Consider the following 14,790-nt stretch of genomic DNA (forward strand, 5'->3'; position numbering starts at 1 on the left):
TTCATAATATGCTCTTACAATTTTGTATCCCTGTGGTGTTGATTGTTATTTATCCTCTTTCATGTGTGATTTCATTTTTTTGGGGTCCTCTCCCTCTCTCTTTTTTGATGAGGCTGGCTAAAGGTATATCAGTTTTGTTGATCTTTTCAGAGAACTAGCTCCTGGTTTCATTGACTTATTCTATTGTTTTTTTTTTGTTTTTTGTTTTTTTTAATTTTTATTTATTTATGATAGGCACACAGTGAGAGAGAGAGAGAGGCAGAGACACAGGCAGAGGGAGAAGCAGGCTCCATGCACCGGGAGCCCGATGTGGGATTCGATCCCGGGTCTCCAGGATCGCGCCCTGGGCCAAAGGCAGGCGCCAATCCGCTGCGCCACCCAGGGATCCCGACTTATTCTATTGTTTTGTCTTAGTTTCTATATCACTTATTTCTGCTCTTCTCTTTATTATTGCCTTCCTTCTGCTGGTTTTGTTTTTCTTTTTTCTTTTTCTTTTTTTCTAGCTTCTTTGTGTGTAAGATTAGGTTGTTTATTTGAGGTTTTTGTTTTGTTTTGTTTTGTTGTCTTCTTGAGGTAGGCCTGAAATGCTATAAACTTCCTCTTTGAACTGCTTTTGCTGTGTCCCAAAGATTTTGGACCGTTGTATTTTCATTTGTCTACATGTAATTTCTGATCTCTTCCTTGAACCAACCAAGAGGCTGACCCATTCATTATTTAGTGGTATATTATTTAACCTTCACATATTTGTGGTCCTTCCAGTTTTTTTCTTGTAGTTACTTTCTACTTTCATAGCATTGTGGTCAGAAAAGATGCTTGATATGACTTTGGTCATTTTGAATTTTTTGAGACTTATTTTGTGCCCTATTCTGCAGAATGTTCCATGTGCACTTGAAAAGAATACATATTCTGCTATTGTAGGAAGGACTGTTCTGAATATATCTGTTAAATCCATCTGGTCCGGTGTGTCATTCAAAGCCATGTCCTTTGATGATTTTTCTGTTTAGTCCTGTCCATGGATGTAAGTGGGGTGTTAATGTCCCCTACTATTATTGTATTACTATTGATTAGCTTCTTTATGTTTGCTATTAACTGTTTTATGTATTTGGGTGCTCCCACGTTGGGTTCAGAAACATTTACAATTGTTATATCTTCTTGTTGAATTGTCCCCTTTATTATTATATAGTACCCTTCTTTGTCTCTTCTAACAGTCTTTGTTTTAAAGTCTATTTGGTATGATACAAGCATTGTTATCCTGGCTTTCTTTTGACACCCATTTGCATGATAGGTGTTTCTCCATCCTTTCACTTTCAATCTGCAGGTGTTTGAAATGAGTCTCTTGTAGGCAGCATATAGATGGGTTTTATTTTTTTTTTTTTTACCCATTCTGTCACCGTATGTCTTTTGATTGGTGTTTTCAGTTCATTTACATTCAAAGTAATTATTGATAAATATGTAATTTAAAAAATATGTAATTTTTGCCATTTTTTAAACTTGTTATATGGTCGTTTTGTAGTTTTTTTTTTTTTCTGATCCTTTGTTCTCTTGCCTTCTTTCATGGTTTATTAGCTTTCTTTAATTTTTTTTTATTAGCTTTCTTTAGTGATATACTTAGATTCCTTTCTCTTTCTCTCCTTTTAAAAGATTTTATTTATTCATGAGAGACACAGAGAGGCAGAGACACAGGCAGAGGGAGAAGCAGGCTCCCTGTGGGGAGCCCGGTGTGGCACTCAATCCCAGGACCCCAGGATCACGACCTGAGCTGAAGGCAGATACTCAACCACAAAGCCACCTAGGCATCCCGATTCCTTTCTCTTTATTCTTTGCATATCTACTACTGGTTTTTGATTTGTGGTTACCATTAGGTTTGCATAGAACATCTTCTGCATAGAGTAGTTTACATTAAGTTGATGGTGGCTTAAGGTTGAGCCCATTCTTTACTTCTCTCCCCCCATGTTTGACATATATGGTGTCATATTTTGTATCCTTTTATTTTATGAATCCCTTGACTGATTTTTCAGAAATATTTATCTTTATTGCTTTTGTGTGTTTTGCTTTTTATACTCTCCCTTATGGTCTTTCATTTCCAAAGAGTCCCCATTTTAATATTTCTTGTAGGGCTGGTTTAGTGGTCATGAACTCCTTTAGTTTTTGTTTATCTGACAACTCTTTATTTCTTCTTATATTCTGAATGACAGCCTTGCTGGATAGAATATTTTTAGCTGCAGATTGTTTCCTTTTAGCACTTTGAATATATTGTGCTACTCTCTTCTGGCCAGCAAAGTTTCTACTGAATATCTGCTGATGGCCTTATGGGGTTTCCCTTCTATGTAACTGTCTTCTTTTCTTTTGCTGCTTAAAATTTTTCTTCTTTATTACTACTTTTTGCCATCTTAATTACTATGTGTCTTGGTGTGTACTTTCTTGGGTTGATTTTATTGGGAAATTTCTGTGCCTCCTGGATCTGGATATGTTTCCTTCTCCATTTAGGGAAGTTTTCAGCTATTATTTATTCAAGTATTTTCTGCCCCCTTTTGGTGTGTCTTCTGGGATTCCTATAATGCAAATGTTACTACACTTGATGGAGTATAACTTTAGTGGAAGTCCCTTAGACTGTCCTCAATATGCATACTTTTCCCCCTCTCATTTGCTCAGCTTGATTACTTTTCATTAGTGTGTCTTTCAGGAATTAATTCATGCCTCTTGTTTTTCTAGCCTATTATTTGTTCCATCAAGTTCATTTATTGTGTTTTTCATCTCTGCTTGCCTCTTTTTTTATCTCTTTGCTAAGGGTTTCACTGATGTCCTCCACTGTTTTCTCAAGTCCAGTAAGTATCTTGATAATCATTCCTTTAAATTCTGTCAGACATATTACCTATATCCATTTCACTTAGGTCTCTTGCTACAATTTGGTTCCATTCTTTCATTTGGGACACATTCCTTTGTCTCCTCATTTTGTCTCTTTGCATCTGTTTCTGTGTTAGGAAAGTCAGTTATGTCTCTTGGTCTTAAAGGTAATAGCCTTATGAAGAAGAGGTCCTGTAGTGTGGTGTCTCCTGTTCCCTAGGACTTGGCAATTCAGGGAGTGTCTCCTATGTGTTTTTCATGTGCCTTCCTGCTGAGACCTGGCCTCTCTTATAGTCCAGTTGTCTGCCAAGGCTCTTTTTGCCTGTTATAGGCAGTGTTTGGTCCCCGGCTGGGTGGGGCACTTTTTAAGAAGATATGTGCTGGTCTACTTGTGAAATGAGACCTGCTGTCACTGCTGCCAAAACTGAGGCTCCATAAAAGGCATAGGTCAGGAGACACAAGGCTGGTCTTCTGGGAGCGGGGTACTGCAGCACAGGGACTGAAGTAAGCAGGACTGGAAAGTGTGGATCCGTGGAAGCATGGGGAGCAGGGCTTGGTGTAAGCAGGTTATTTAGTGAGTGTTGGCATGGTAATGGTTCCTGCAGATGGCTATATGTTTATGTTTGAAGGGTTGGGGAGGAATATGGTGCATGCCAGCTCCTTTGTTCCTGAAAGGGTCTCCCCATGATCTCTGCCTCTCTGGGTTATGCTCTGAGATGAGTAAATAATGCTCCTTACCATCTGTCTCTAGCATTTTTCAAAATGCTGCTTCCAGGCTGTATCTCCACTGGCTGTCTGCTCTCTCTTTAAGGGCAGGGACTCAGCTTCCTAACACCCTCTGTGCTCTCCCAGAGCCAAGCATGCTGATTTTTAAAATTCCAGGCTCCAAGTCCAGCTGGTCATAAGAACTCACAAAATTCAGTCCCTCCTGTTTTCAAAGCTGAATGTTATGGGGATTTGTCTAACCTGAATGGGCTCCCCAGTGTGATTTTCTGTTTCTTGCCTTTCTCTGCAACCCCAGCTCCCTCCTGCGCAGATGGTCATGGTTCTTTTCACTCCCAAACTGCATCTTTGCCCTTCCTACCTTCTTTGATGTGGCCTCTTCTCTACCTTTAGCGTGGAGTTTGTCCTGCCAGTCTTCAGGTCATTTTTTGGATTATTTATGCTGATGTGAGCGTTAGCTAGTTGTACCTGTGTGATGAGGCAAGCTTGGATTCTCCTACTCCACTATCTTTCCAGCATCCTCCCCCAATTGTTCTGTTTTGGGACTTAAGTAACTAGTGCATGTAAGTGCTTAGATGAGATATGGAACTTAGCAAGTCCTAAGTAAATGTTTGTTAGAGAAATGAATTACTTAGGGCCCTCTCTGCCTAGATGACCCTTAGACTTGTTAAATGGATTTGCCATAAAACATTTCAAGCAGGGTGCTCAGTTCAGGTGAAAGAGCTAGGATCTGGGGACAAGGGAGCTAGATCCAATAAACTCTAAGTAGCATAGTTGCTTTTCCTGACCAACAGGTTTCTTGCCAGACCTATATATCACAGGGCCAAGAAATGACACAGGATCATAATAAAAACTCTCTATTGTTTCCAGTGTAATTACAGCTGAGAATGGAAGCCAAGTCTCCTTTCTTCACTTCATTTATTGTGGTTATACCAGCATGCTCTGTTTTACCTTCAAGCCATAAGGTCAGACTCCAAGCACACTTATACCACCCCTTCCTTGGCAAACATAACCCCAAAGCTGCTGGGAAGACAATGTCTGTACTAATTTTGCCCCAGTAGGAGCTTTGGAGCCACAAGGAAGAGGCATTGAGGGAACAAGAGCTGAGTCTTGGAATGGAGAGCCCTATAAACTGCTCTTAAATTCTTACAAAGTGGCGATGTCATGCAGAGTGATGGCTCAGCTATGAAGAGCTTGTTGTTCTCTATGACATCAGAGGACCAGAGGTCCTCTTCAGAGATCCCTTGTGATGAGTCTCAGCCTGCAGTCTCTGCCTATTTCTGGGTATGTTTGGCAAAGTCAGCTCTTTTAGGTAAATCTATCTTGGATGGAAGGAGAGATGACTTGGCCTGAAGTAGGACTCCTGGACTTATTTCTGGATTCACCCACTGTTTTTCTTTCTGATCTTGCAGTAGTCATTCAACCCCCTTCCTGATTTTTTCTTACCTAGCTCTAAAATTGCCATTCAAGAAGCCACTAAGTCCCTAAGCCACAGTGAGGAATTGATGATGTTCAGGAGTGGCTCATACTCATGCTGCTGAGAAAGAAAATATCACTTAGTCTCCCTCCCTCTCTTCCTTCCTCTCTTAATAAGAAGGGGCTGAATTCATCTTTGGGACACAGTCAAGAGATTTGGAAAGTGATAGAAAAATCTTACATACTTAAGAAGAAGTCTTTAGAAAGGACTCACTCATGAAGAGGTGGGATCTTTAGATATTCTTTGGGTTCTGCCCTTAATTTGTACTGTCACTAGGCAGTCATAAGACAGGTATGTGTCACCTTTGTTGCTGGGGAGTTGAGAGAGCTAATAAATTAGGGTTCTTGTGTGTAAAATTGTATGAGACGTAACAAAAATATCTTTACAAAAGTGAAATTTACAATCCAATACCTTGAAGGCAACAATGATTTTCTGTGATTTAGTAGGAATAAATTGTTGCAGCCTCTCTGTAGGGAAAAAAAAAAATCCTGCCCTAGACCCTTTGACACTACAAGTACCTGCTGGTCTGACTTGTCATCAGCAGTAAAGATCCTTTAAAAATAGAGCCTAATTAACAAGGCAGAAGCAGGGTTCTTTTTTTTTTTTTTTTTTTTTTAAGATTTTATTTATTCATCATAGAGAAAGGCAGAGACATAGGCAGAGGGAGAAGCAGGCTCCCTGCAGGGAGCTTGATGTGGGACTTGATCCCAGGACCCCGGGATCACTCCCTGAGCCAAAGGCCGATGCTCAAACACTGACCCACTCAGGCATCCCAAGAGCAGGGTTCTATAATAATCCTATAATAGATGGGAAGGGAAAGATAGTTCTTTTATGGTACATAGTGCACAACCCTCTACCCTGGGAAAAACCAAAACATGAAGTGATATCATACTGTTTCTCTCTGTAGCAGAGACTAATGTCCATTTCAAGAGTACTCTCCACCCTGGCCTGGAAAGAGAAGTAGGATTGCAGCCAATTGTCAGGGGAGACATGCTGCATGGTAAGACCTGCAGTGAGTATAGGGCTAGCCCACTTGGGAGCTCACCTGTTAAGGGCCTACAGAGTGCCCTACCGTGGATGCTTAGCAATCTGCATGTTCTCAGTGGATGACATTTGAAATTCAGATATTGGGACAGCTGAAGGTCAGTGTATGTTCTGTATAGCATTTAGCACATGAATGATATTTAGCAGAGGGATGAAGTTTTATTGTTTGAGAGTCTATGACCTCTCACCAGAATCCACAAGGATCATTCCTAGAAATTGTTCAGGTGAGAGCTGCTCGGGGTCCAGAGAGTTTGGGGGCAGATGTCCCCAGAGGAAATCTGCCCTGCTGCTGGGGTCTGGCCTGTGGGAATCCTTATGTCCTGTCTCTAAGTATGCTGACCTGACTTTCTGATCCTCTTTATTTCATCAAAGTGGAGGAGAAGATGGTGGGCACTTACTTCTGCCATAAAGTGCTGGAGGAAGGCTTTTCTCAGGTAATCCACATATCTTTGAGTTATGGAATTCAGAAATAGGATAAGACTTAGGAGTCTGGCCACATTGAATACTGCAAGAGACAGCCAGGAGAGGCTTATGGTAGATGAATTTGAAGACCTCAAGGGGGTTCAGCCAAAAAATGGCAAGAGAGAAGTTTGGAAGGAAAAGGAAGAGGACAGGCATTTCAGACCATCTAAAGGGCTCCTCGCCTATTGCTGGAGCAGAGGGGAGAGGACACCTCAACGGCCAGTTGACTCACCTAGCTGTTTTTCCTTTTGGTGCCTGGCCACGACCTACCCAAAAACAGTGCTGAAGCATGGAGGAGGAGCCAATTTGCAATTTGTGATTTGCCCATTATCATTGCAAAGCAAGAGGGACTGAGTGGCTTAGTGTCCTCAGTCTGACCTGACTTGGGAATGGGACACTAGCTCTGCATGGAGGCTGATTGACACAATGTCAAGTAGCAAATGATAGATGTGCCTCTGAATTTGTGACTACATAGGAGAAAAACACTTGGCTTTGGAGCCAGACAGGCTAGACTGAAATCTAGGTTTCATCACTTAGTATTTTTGCAGCTTTGAGAAAGTCCTCTCCAAATATCAGAGTCCCCATTTGTGAAAGAAAAAACCGTTCCATTGCTCAAGGTGGTGGCCATTGCAGAATTTGCATGCTCAGAATGGCAGGGAGTCAGCTATGGCTTTTATGATGGAGGAGAGCTCCTGATCCTGTGTCTTTGTGTCTCTTCTGAGCCTCCCAAGTAGTAAGCCTATGAGAGACACATTGTTAAAGGCAGAAGGCACTAAAATATGCATGTGCCAAATGTTGGGAAAGCTTGAATGTAAGCAGCGTAAATTGGAAACAGCCTTGCAGTGTAGCATGACTAATTTTATCGCTCAGAGAAGTTATCGAAGCTCCTCCATATCATCCAGATGACTGTATTAAGGAGAACATCTTGAAAATTTCAGATGAGCTTCTGATCCTAAGCGTGACATGCCATGGTTTCACCCTTAATGCTTTGTATCTCCCAAGGTGGGGTTTGGTCGTATTTACAAGCTCACTGATGGTAGCCTGGGGAGAGGCCAGGGCTGAACCCTCTACCTAATCCCTACTTTTCCCTGGGCAAAAAACTGGCAGGGTTTTCGGTTTCTGAGGCGATTCTGTGATCATGGCATTTTTTTTGTTTCCTTGCATGAGCTGGTACAGGACTGGCAGGGCAGCTGTCTTAGTGGCTGGGTAGAGGGTGTGGAGGGAGGCCAGAGGGATAGGGATGGGGGAGGGTTAGGGCCAGTCTTTGATCTCAGGTCTCCTTCCCCACCCTCTGGACTTGTACCCTCCTGCCACTGGCCTCATTCTCTCTCCCCAGAGGCCTTGACTGGACCTTTCTGGCTTACACACCACTTCTCTTGAGACTGTTATCTCCATTTGTCCTCAGATTGTAAGGAATGTATACTTCCGGGCCTCATCTGCCTGGTGCTTTTGAATATTGAGATCTAAAACCATGCTAGGGCAGCCCCGGTGGCGCAGCGGTTTAGCGCCGCCTGCAGCCCGGGGCATGATCCTGGAGACCCTGGATCGAGTCCCACATCGGGCTCCCTGCATGGAGCCTGCTTCTCCCTCTGCCTGTGTCTCTGCCTCTCTCTCCCTCTGTGTCTCTCTCATGAGTGGATAAATAAAACCTTTAAAAAAATAAAAATAAAAAAAAATAAAACCATGCTAAACTGAAGAAGTATAGTTTTTGGTCATAGAAGATCAGGCATATTTTCTCCTTTTACTCCTTTCCCACTTTTCTCAATGCATAGGCATCCCCTACATGTGCCTGGAGATGTCTCAAGTACAAGGCAATCTGGTTCAGTGAAGTTCCTGTGGACATATTCCTGGTTGGAAAGTAGTTGGTTCCACATACGACCTTCGTGGAAAGTGTGACTGCCATGCTGGTGGGGCTCCTCTGCTTTGGGGACACTGTGGAACTTCACATGGGCAATGCTGAGCCTGTGTTCTTGGAAAAATGGTCTTCAATCTGCATGAGGCTACCTGGTCAGCACCAGGAAGTTGCCTTGTCCCCGCCTTCTGTGGATGCTCCCTGATGCCTTATCACTGACTAGAACTCCCAGCCCTCCTGAAGCCCATTGCTGGGACAGACACCTTTTGAAGCCGCTATTCTACTATTTTCTGAACACAAGCTTTGTGCCAGGGACTCATGTGCATGCCCTCCTCTAATCCTGACAACCCCTCTGCCAGAGAGACATTGGTAGGCTCACTTTACAGTGTAGAAGCTGAAGCTCACACTGACATACGGACTTACTCAAGGTCATGTGGCCTCTGGGATTGGAGACCAGCCCAGCGGGCTCAATCTCCTACCACACTGTACTGCACACAGGCCCTTGACCAGCACAGGCCTGGGTGTGGCAGCAAGCTGCTGAGTTAATGCACAATGAGAAATGGGACATGTGTAGGTGGGAGTGGTTTGATTGACAGCCCAGAAAATATTTCCAGAGCCACACTCAGACTTATGACTCCTTTCTTTCCTTTCTGGTTTAAAAATCTGTATCCTGGGGATCCCTGGGTGGCGCAGCGGTTTGGCGCCTGCCTTTGGCCCAGGGTGTGATCCTGGAGACCCGGGATCGAATCCCACATCGGGCTCCCGGTGCATGGAGCCTGCTTCTCCCTCTGCCTGTGTCTCTGCCTTTCTCTCTCTCTCTGTGACTATCATAAATAAATAAATAAATACCTTAAAAAATTAAAAAAAAAATAAAATAAAATCTGTATCCTGGGTTCAACAGTTCTCACCTCTAGAATCACTGCAATTGGGATATTTTTCTACTCCCAACTGTTTCCAAGGATAAAGTGGAAGTGATAAAAATAATAGCAGCATTCTGAAAAGTATGGAGCATCAATGTCCAGAAAATATTTATGGCTTTGGAAAGTCTATTAACCAAAGGGCTTTTTATGCTAAACAACCTAAAATGCACAGAAGCCCAAGAAATCTACAATTTCAGAAGTGAATTGTAGGAGAGAAAAACAGCAAGAGTTCAACCAGAGCTTCACTGAGCCTCTCACTATGAGAGAAAACCCTGGATTCCACAGATTTCATCCCTGTAAACTTTGATGAGTGAGTGACAAGTCCTTCACCCAGTAAGATTCCACGTTGGAAGCATTACATCATGGAGGCAAAAGCTCATTGGTTGTCTGGCCTCCGAGATCCAATCTCTGGCTGCTGGCAGGTGTAAAAACTGCTTTTTGTTGGAATGATGCTTTATCCAGCTTCTAGCATCCTTCTGTTTCAGAAGGCACATGTTTGGTGTCCCTTGTACCCAGATGAGGGATGCATGTATTTGCACTATTAGGGCCACTGACAAGACCTGTTAATGAATACTGCAGCTTCTGCAATCTGTAATTGAGTTTCCCTGCGAATCCTGTTCCAACTTTGTGGTAATTCTAGTGTCACTGCAGGACAGATATGTTCTATTGGATCAGGAACTGGGAAAGACAATTTTAACAGTTGGCTCATTTGCTTAGTGACTGGAGGTTTAGGTCTGTATTAACCTCTCAAAGCAGATAAAGTCCAGATTACTGCAGTTTGAAGGTTCTTCTCCCCAGAGGAATGTTGTAGTGGTACCTCTCCTTGGCCTAACAGGGATGGGAAGAGCCCTGTAGATTCTACACATAGAAGGATGGGGTAGGAGTATCTGTTCCCACGGGAAATTCAAATTCCTGCTCCAGGAAAGCATTTCCAGCTGGGAATGGAATCATCTGTGTCTGGGAAGGGTCTTGTTAGAACTGGGAAGAAGAGTGATGTGTGCTTATCTTGTCTGTTATTTTTACATGTTTGAAGTCATATGGCAATAAAACTTGCAGAGAGAGATAGAGAACCCCAAGGCCACAGATGGGCTTTCTTTTTCCCTTGCATTATGATATGTGGGAGAGACCACCGGATTTGAAGTCAGAAGAGCTGGATAGAAATACTGTATGACTTTGGGCAAGTCTCCAGGCCTCCTAGTGTCTTGACTTTCTCAGATGTAGCAAACTGTTGATAATAACTCATTTCTTACATGGATGATATGAGAACTAAATTAAGTAATTTGAGTCTATGCTCTTAACCACTAAAGGAGAGGGCAGTGTCAGGCCATGACAAAAGCCCTCCTGGGATATCTGGTTTTATATTCTTCTGGTTTTACCATACCATAGCTAATATCATAGGGTGGTTGTCAGAGAATTGTAAATATGGATTGCTGTAACTCAAGGGTTGCCTGCGTATATAATTGTGAAATAGTTTGGCACCAGCTCTTGGTAAAATTGCAGTTCAGAACAGAGGAGTTAAATTGTTTTAGTAATGGCAGGTAACTGCTATAACAAATACTCAAATAAAAACTTATTTCTAGTGCTCACTTTGGCAGCACATATACTAAAATTGGAATGATACAGAGAAGATTAGCATGGTCTCTGTGCAAGGATGACATGCAAATTTATGAAACATAGGAGAAAGGAGGGAAAAGCAAAATAAGATGAAATCAGAGAGGGATAAAAACCATAAGAGACTCTTAACTATAGGAAACAAACTGAGGGTTGCTGGAGGGGAGGTGGGTGGGAGGATGGAGTAATTGGGTGATGGGCATAAAGGAAGGCACTTGATGTAATGAATACTGGATATTATATGCAACTGATGAATCACTGAACTCTACCTCTGAAACTAATAATACACCACTATATGTTAATAATTGATTTTAAATAAAACTTAAAAAAGAAAAAAAATTATTTCTATCTTACTTGGTGGTCAAGTGTGTATGTGAATGTGTGTGTGAGTACGTGTACATGCATGTACATGATACGTGCAGGGACCCAGGTTGCTTCCCTGTAGAAGATTTGCAATAACCTGGGCCTTTGAGTCCTCCACTGGATGCACTGCATATGGACAGCTAGTGAGGAAATAAAGCAAGAATAATGGCTCAGAAGACTTTTTAGGGGCCAGACCTGGAAGTGCTATGGACATTTCTACCCATGTTCCCTTAGTCAGAACTGTTTAGCCCTACTAACTACAGAGAGACTAGGAAATAGAACTCAGCTATGTGTCTGAGATGAGAAGAAAAATGGGATTTGGGAAATACATAGTATTAATGTGTTTGCCATAGTCTATCCTTCTGGTCATTAAATACCTGTTTTATCTTTCTCCCACATTTATTTCTCCCTAAAAGAAGCACATCCCATAATCCCATCCAGTCTCTGCATCCAGTTTAATGATCACACACAAATGATGTGCAGTCCTCCCCACCAGTCTGCATGTAGCTGCTTATGGTCTAATGCCCTAAAGACTAAAATACATGTCTTTCCACATCCTCATAAACTGAACATGAAGGGTAGAACGAAAACAGGATAATCACAGTAGAAGTTCATATTTGCCAAGTTTGTCTAGAACTGGACACAAATTGAAAAGCAGTAGGCTTACAGTAGTTTTAAACTCTTAGTGGACAGATTGTGAAGAGCCCCTCCCCCCTTTTGATTTGATCATTGTATTAGTTATCTATTGCTGCATAGCAAAATATCTTAACATTTACAACTGAAAGCAATAAATGCTTACTTATATTGTAGTTTCTGAGGGTCAGGAATCTAGAAGTAGCTTTCATGAGTAGTTCTGGCTCAGGGTCTCCCCTAAGGTTTCAGTTAGTATGTTGACTGGGGCTGTTGTCATCTGAAGGCTTGACTAAGGCTGGAGGAGTTGCTAACCCACACAACCGTAGGTTTGAGGCCTCAGTTCCTCTCTGGCTGTTGATGAGCAGTCTCAGTTGCTCATGATACAGTTCGTAGGACTACGAACTGCTACATGGCAGCTAGCTTCCTAGAGCGAGCTATCTAAGAGAGAAAGAAGGAAGCCACAATGCCTTTTTAAAATGCTTTATTTCAAAAGTCATACATTATTCCATCACCTTATTCTATTTGTTAGAAGCAAGTTTAGACATTTAAAACCATCACAACCATGATTCTGCCTTCTGGAAGAATACCCAAGTCCATTGTTTCCATATTAGTTCTGTGTTAGTAACACATCCAGAGCATATTTCCTAGACATTATTACTACTATTATTTTTCTTTTTTCCTCCATTATTATTTTTACTAATTATTTTTCACATAATCATTCCTCTTTCTTATCAACTTAATGGTGGCCATTTTGTTATTATTCAAGAAAATTATTAGGGAAACAATACCCTTAATGTGATCATTGATGAAAGACTGAATTATTCAGCTGAGAAGTTTACTGGACTTCTGACATTAGAAATAGTTGGGTTTTCCAACCTTTCAACACCCAAATTTCCAGACTATATTTCCTTTCATTCTGCTTACTCATTGGTCAGGTCTCTCTTGGTCTCTTATCTTATATATCTCGCCCAGAAAAAGCCAGTAGTGGCCGATGCACTCTACCTTACTGGTTCTTTCCAATTTTTAGTACATGTGCTGCTGAAGCGAGCACAACCACACTGGTTCTTTCCAATTAGTTACCCTGAAGCCCTCTGGTTGGTAGGCAGGTGGTTTCCAAGTTATTGCAGGTGGCAGTTTTACCAAGTGCTTTACCACCACAGAATATGGGGTGCCATTTTTCTAGACTCTGATCCTGGTTTCTGCATGCCTGCCACACAGCTGTTAAGCAAGCTAATTCCATATTTAATTTTCATGGTGAAGACTCATTTCAAGGCTCCAATGACTGTACCAGTCAAAGTTTGGTCTAAAACTATTCTGGGGCAGCCCCGGTGGCTCAACGGGGCCCCTGATCCTGAAGACCTGGGATCGAGTCCCACATCAGGCTCCCTGCTTGGAGCTTGCTTCTCCCTCTGCCTGTGTCTCTTTCTCTTTCTCTTTCTCTTTCTCTTTCTCTTTCTCTTTCTCTTTCTCTTTCTCTTTCTCTGTGTCTCTCATGAATAAATAAATAAAATCTCTAAAACTACTCTATATTTTAATAGAAAAAGATATAATATGAGGAATTATATGCTCATAAAATTGTTGGCAGGGTTGAGGGTACAAGGGAGAAACACTCCTGGATTTGAGAAAAATTAGAAAGTGCTGGAATTGTAGGAGGTCACCACTGGGAAATCCACTACCTGCTGAATTAAAGCAGGTGATTTCTGGGAGCTTGCCTAAATACCATGAAACCTGTGTCTGCTGTCTGGTCATACACCTATTCACTGCTATTAGAGAAGAACAATACTTCATCCTTTCTCTTCCATCTTCCAGATTTCATCTTCCAGTGGCATAATGGCATAAGCTAGACCAGAAGCTTCCCTGGTTGAGAGAATAAGATGTAATTTCCAGGATTTCAGTCCCTGTGATATAGGAATGATCAGAGGTGAGAATGGTGCTGAGGATCAGGAGACAGTAGGACAAGGGCACCATCCTGGAGAAAATAATACTTGATTCAGGAAGCAGACATAGGATTTGAGTATGTAAAGAGACTAGATGATGCCTTTGAAAGTGACTGGAATCATATGATGAGAACATATGTATGACAACTTGCTTAGTAGTTTTGGTCCTAAATGTACTCCATAAATAGGTGACAGATGAATGTAGGTGGAGATGAGTGTACTATATTCATGGAAAGAGACATCTGAATGGGAAAAAGGAGTGGATTAGATCTAGAAGGGTATCATGCCATCTCACTCATCTTATAGTTTTCAAAGTTCACCTATATTATCTTTGGTCCTTTTAAGTAAGGTAGGGGGTGGATTATCAGGGAGCTTGACAAGAGGTGTGAGAATTCAGATGAGGGATGGGAGATGACAGCTGGCATTTACTGAACAGTCATTACATCTAGGCTTTTTACATACCTCTCCTTGTTACCTTTGCCTAAGTAGTTCATCCTGTTCACCTTCACCTCAACATGCTCACATCTACCCCTATATATTCACCTTGTTCATCATTATCTTTACATAGTTCAGGACAATCCTAGCTGAATGCAGTTTTATTGTTTACTTTCTAATGAGAAAGATTAATGTTTAGAAAACTTAGGTAATTTTAGGGCAATGCCTGAATTTGAACTTAAGTCTGCCTGACTTTTGGTCCCAGTGCTTTAATCTTAAATCTAATCCAAGATTTCCTCTTGGGCAAGAAAGAGCCAGGCATTCCATGTCTCAAGAGCATGACTTTACTTGGTAAAAAAAAAACTGTGTAGGCTGTCTCCAGGTAGCAAGTCCTTATCTGGCCAGGACTGACTCCCTCCTCCAGGTTGCAGTTTCTAATTCCATAAAAAGAGGGGATTGGACTAGAACAGGGTCAGCCAACTGTGGCTA

The 14,790-nt window shown here is 41.9% G+C and overlaps 1 long non-coding RNA gene and 1 other non-coding gene across 2 annotated transcripts in view; both read left to right on the forward strand.

The window, feature by feature from the left end:
• The window catches only part of LOC106558668, a 32,425-nt gene that overhangs the window by 13,903 nt on the left and 3,732 nt on the right, over positions 1 to 14,790 (forward strand). The gene's annotated exons all lie outside the window — the stretch shown is intronic.
• Positions 10,902 to 11,008, forward strand: LOC119871661. The gene has a single exon (XR_005358733.1). It is a non-coding gene; the product is annotated as a U6 spliceosomal RNA (small nuclear RNA).

The sequence above is a fragment of the Canis lupus genome, chromosome 4, assembly GCF_011100685.1.
Source record: "Canis lupus familiaris isolate Mischka breed German Shepherd chromosome 4, alternate assembly UU_Cfam_GSD_1.0, whole genome shotgun sequence".
Taxonomy (NCBI): Eukaryota; Metazoa; Chordata; class Mammalia; order Carnivora; family Canidae; genus Canis; species Canis lupus.